Genomic DNA, 5421 nt, shown 5'->3' on the forward strand with positions numbered 1-5421 from the left:
ACTGTACCCCATGATTGCATTAATGTACATAGTTATGCTATAAGAAATAAAAATTAGGTAGGGCATGAAAAAAAAAAAAAGAAATGGGATAGCTGAGTCCAAGGCTTAGTGACTATGTAGTTGTGTTAGATATATCCACATTTCTGTCCACCAATATTATACCAGTTTTCATTCCCACAAGCAATATATGAGACTCCTTATTTCCTTGGAATTTCATCTACTAGCTATATTATCAAGCTTTTGGTTTTTTGCTAGTCTGGTGGGTAGAACGTGATATTTTAATTTAGTTTAAATTTACAATTCTCTTATTATGAGTATAGTTTTATATTTTCATATATTTCATGACTATTTTCATATTTTGTTATAAATTGGTTGCTCATACTTACTTTACTACCAGATTTTTGGTCTTCTCTTCCCCTTCAACTTTAAAATATTCTTTATGTATTGAGGATATCAATGTCCATCTCTGATATATGCTGCAATATTTTCTCCCTATTTTTCTTTTGATTTACTTATGCTATTTTTTGCCATAAAAATGATTTTTAAAACAATTTTGTGGTCAAATTAAAAAAAAAATGGAACCACGCATGTGTGCAGGCAGTGACAGTGTATGTCTGTTTATTTACATGACGTTGCCACACGACATTGTTCACGCTTGAGAACTGTGCAACTGAATTCCACCAAAAAATCACAAAAAATTCTCATAATGTTTTAAGCAAGTTTACAATTTTGTGTTGGGCTGCATTCATAGCCAACCTGGGTCACATGTGGTCCACAGGCCCTATTAGGTAGTGTAAGTAATTAAGAGATAATCTCTTAATTACTTACACTACCTAATACAATGTAAATGCAAGTAGTTGTTACACTGTATTGATTTTTATTTGTATTTTTTTTGCATAGGAAACTTTATAGTCAATGAAAATACAGTACTTTGATCAGTCCAAAATGCACAATGCCAAGCATTCTAAGTCATGTAGTTTACTTGTTGACCATCTGACTATATAGCTCAGTTACTGCTTCAAAAGCTATACCTAGTTACCTCCCCAAATTGCTTTTAAATAAATTTCCTAAATTGTAGCAAGAAACAAAAGGACAAGATACACTTAAACAATACTGCAGTTTATCAAAAGACATAAGAAATTTGAACTTTTATTCTTGAAGAGTTATAAAAAAATCAATGTTTTGGTTAAGTTATAAACATGTTTATAATGCAATTATTTGCATAACTCTAGTAATGCTAACAGAGGCTTTATGACCAGAATAGGTTTTAAAAAAAAAACTAAAAACTTAAAAATAGCCCCAGTTTTTACCTGTAGTATGTGTTCATTTATGCCTAAATTTCAGCATTTACTGTGTCATCATTGCTCTAGTTTTAAAAGTCACATCCAAAGAATAAAGCAAAACCACCTACAAATTGGCATATTGTTTATTTCTGTTTGTGAAAATGTCCTTAATTTGTTGACATAGCAAACAAACTTTAACCCCGATTGCTATGCAAAAAACAAGATAATCTGTTTTGCAATGAACTTTATAGTTCAACTGCATACAGGCAACATGCTATATATGAAAAAATAACTAACTGAACTACAGGTATTAAATACTAAAAAAATTAACAGTTTATTATAATTTATTTTATTTAACAATCTAGGAAGTTCGCAGCCATCAGCAGTTCCAGTACAATTTCAGGTGCAATTGGGAATTCAGGACTCTCCGGGGAGCTGTTAGTATAACGAACCTTGTAGGTAAAATACATGCATACTTTTGATAGCACATGTGAAGGGCTCTCTCTAAAACTGACCTCATTGGTTTCATTCTCAGCAAACTGACCTGGGCCACTCACCATGGCTTTTATTGTTCCAGATGTTAGTGCATGTTCCCTTTTTACAATCAATTCATGACCATCAGAAGGTATCAATTTGACATACATGGCATCAGGGCCTTCACAGCCACCATAGGTTTTCTCCTCTCCATCCATAATGTTCTCAGTAAATTCTATGTTGCTTCCCTGGGAACTTGAGTAATTTCTCGTTAGCCCCGCAGCCACTGCAGCCAGGTCCCAGCGTACAGCCACAGCCCCTACTCCCTATTTGTATTCTTTTTATTGTTTATTACTGGATATTTTCTACCCCCAGTTGGTTGGATTTATGGATTAAGAACCTGCTAATTTTATCATATTTACACACAGTGGAATTAACTTACATGCAAGTCACTATGTAAATACTAATCATATATCAAAATTCCAGTATTCCAGCAGGCTACAATATTTGCTTTGCCTCACTGTGGAAGGACAAGCTCTGTGACTGTCACAATGAAACAGCACTCAGATTCCTTACTCTCCACTGTCCTTGAATGGATAATGGTTCACAGCCCTGACGTACAGGGCTTACATAGCAATTTAGCACGTAAGTGATTTATAGTACAGTATTGAACTTGGTACTAAAACAGTCATTCCTTTATCATTGTTTTGGCTATTATTTTAAAAATTTCTGTGAAGGATATTTTCATCCTTTAGAAGTTTACAAAAGAATCTGTCAAAGGCAATGCCTATTATGTATTTAGTGACTCCAGGAACACCCCTGCAGAGCATTGCATACCGTCTCTACATCTAAAGAAAGTTCAGGGGGTGGAACAGTTAACACTAGTTTCTCATGCTCCTCTAGGCAGCTCAGAACAAGCAGGTCCCATGCCTAGGCTGCTTCTCTAAGCGATCAAACCCATTCTTTCAAAGGCAAAGCTGTGTCAACCAACCAAGTCCTCACCTTGTCCCATAATCATGTGTTGTTTTTTTTTTCCAAGAGTAATGGAAAATGAACCTATTCTTTCTTCAAGATGAGAGGTTTTAATTTTTTTTAAAGTTAAGTATTCTTTACATGACCCAAGAGCCCACAAAATCCTTCTGGCTAACTTAAGAACACTGGGCTGTGCTGACAGCATGGACCGGGCAACCAGGAAACCATGTGCTAATTGGCGGCTTCATCCCTTTTTCCCTTTTTGTGTCTGCCAGGTGGGGCCCCGAGTTCCGCAGCACGTCTGGCTCTCCCCGGCATCCTGCCTGTTATCTCTGTCTGGCAAACAACCACTCCTTGCTTCCAGAACTTTAGAGCCTTCCAGGGCATAAATGATAAGTTGCGCTCAGCCCACTGTGCCAAGGGTTTTCTTGGCCGCGGGACTGAGGAAGACCATTGTTGTCGCTGGCTGTTATCTCTCGCGCCGATTCCACTTGGCAGAGGCAGAAGTCCATCTCTCTGGTGTGGAAACCAGGCGCTGGGCTCGGGGTGAGTCAACATGTTCATAAACAAGAGTCACAGAGGAAATAGCAGCCGGTCTTGAAAACAAAAAAAAGGTGGGGGGGGAGGGGAGAAACATTCTGAAGTTTTTTGAAGTTCGCTGGATGCTGAGATGTTTGTCCTTCGTAGTACAATCCTGCTTTATCTCACTTCGCAGCCTTCCTATCAAAGACGCGGGGAAGTTAATAGTTTATCAAATGGGAATCAGCCGTGATGTGTATGGATTACTTACACAGCACGGAAAGTATTTTTTTGGTGGTGGGGGCACTGTTTTTTTTTTTTTCCACTGCATATTTGTATCTTTGTCATTCATCTCTTTTCAGACTCCATGTTTTAGGAAGTCTTCAGTCTACCAGGACATTTATTGTCTCCTGAACTTATCGCCATGCCATCAGGGAAACCACCCTGACTGTGGCCTTAGCAGTGCCCGCAGTGATGTGAAAACAGCAAGCTCTTCCCTGGCGTTGGTGGAGAAGCAGCATGGAGACCTGGGTCTGGGGAAGGCTCTGCCTCTGAAGCAGGAGCGCCGGGAGCAGTGAGCATGCCATACCCCTCGTGTGCTCTCTGCAAATGAGGCAGGAGCTGTCACCTCAACACCCACCTGGGAACCAAGTAGCCCTTCCTCTCAGCCCCTGCAAAGTCACTGCAGGGGCTCACATCAGGTGGACTAACCCAGAGACCCGTGTGAGATAAGAGCTCAACTATTGAAGATAGTGCATGTCACCTAAAATTCTTACAAGATACCAGGGGAGGAAGCCAAATCCAGTTCTAGGCCAAAGATCTAGTACTCCGTAAGATCACTCTGGAGAGATGGGACTTCCTATGGTGACTTACAGACATCTTATAATAATCCTGAGTGACAGAGTCACGAGAGGGTAACCACATCTCTCAGTTTCTTCCAGAAAACCTGGCTTTGTCTGGCATACGTATCAGGCATGCTCTGTTTCACACTCTTAATGTGTGTTCAATTGGGTGACAAATGCCTCCCTACCCTTGTCAGTCCACATCCTGATGGAGCTAAAGATAAGCTTTATTGCTGCCATGATGCAAGCTCAGGGCCACTTACCACATGTGCTTTTATTTAATTTGGTTTCAGCAAACACTAACACCCCTGGGGCACTAGCTGCAGTGTTCAGCAAAGGGGGCAGCCTGAATGTGATGATCCTCGCCACAGGTCTCAGCCTAGTCAGAGAGACGTGGTGCTGTGTGACCCGTTACAGCAGAGATGCACACAAATAGCGCCTCAGTGCCTCCTCTCCATGTCAGTTTGGTGAAAGAATTGCCTGCTCACTTAGAGAATTATCTCAGAGTGTCCCAGCTTGCAGCTGGAAATGGTAATGCAGGCATCACAGAAACCCATAAAGCCATAGGGGAGATGTGTTTCTAGAAGCATAATCAGATTCTGGAGGGCAGAGTGTAATGGGGACACAAAAGTGCTCACTTTATTTTCCCCTAAAAATATACACATTTTTTACATTTAAATATTTACTTTTAATAGTGCTTGGCTACTACAAAACATGGAAAATAAATCCATCCTAAAGAACTAAGAGCCAGGTGTCTGGGTCCAGTCAAGCTGCTACAATAGAATGATCGAGTGCTTTATAAACAATAGGTATTTATTTCTCACAGTTCTGGAGGCTGGCAAGTCCAAGATCAAGGCCCCAGCAGATTTGTTATTTGGTGAGGGCCATGGATGGTGCCTTATTGCTGTGTCCACGCTTGGTAGAAGGGAGAAGGCAGCTCACAAGCATTCCACCCTCATTACCTAATCACCTCCCAAAGGTCTCACCTCCTGCTAGCATCACCTCAAAGGTTAGAATTTCAACATGTGGGGTGGCATGGTGGCTCACACCTATAATCCTAGCACTCTAGGAGGCCAAAATGGGTGGAATTCTTGAGCTTAAGAGTTCAAGACCAGCCTGAGCAAGAGCGAGACCCCATCTCCAAAAATGGGGAGGAGGGCACCAGTCATCCCAGCTACATGGGAGCCACTTGAACCCAAAAGTTTGAGGTTGCTGTGAGCTATGACGCCACTGCACTCTAAATTGAGGATGACAAAGTGAGATTGCGTCTCAAAAAAAAAAAAGATTTCAATATTCAAGAGGCTAATGACAAACAAAAATGCTATAATCAA

The 5421-nt window shown here is 40.6% G+C and overlaps 1 pseudogene across 1 annotated transcript; it reads right to left on the minus strand.

Annotated features, from left to right (window-relative positions):
- Window positions 1–1636: 1636 nt before the first annotated feature.
- LOC100955130 lies at window positions 1637–2073 on the minus strand (annotated as a pseudogene). Its single transcript, XR_002772995.1, has one exon. The product of XR_002772995.1 is annotated as an elongin-C pseudogene (transcript).
- Between the last annotated feature and the right edge of the window lie 3348 nt (window positions 2074–5421).

This window comes from Otolemur garnettii, unplaced genomic scaffold (genome assembly GCF_000181295.1).
Source record: "Otolemur garnettii isolate 467f Iridium unplaced genomic scaffold, OtoGar3 scaffold00026, whole genome shotgun sequence".
Classification (NCBI taxonomy): domain Eukaryota; kingdom Metazoa; phylum Chordata; class Mammalia; order Primates; family Galagidae; genus Otolemur; species Otolemur garnettii.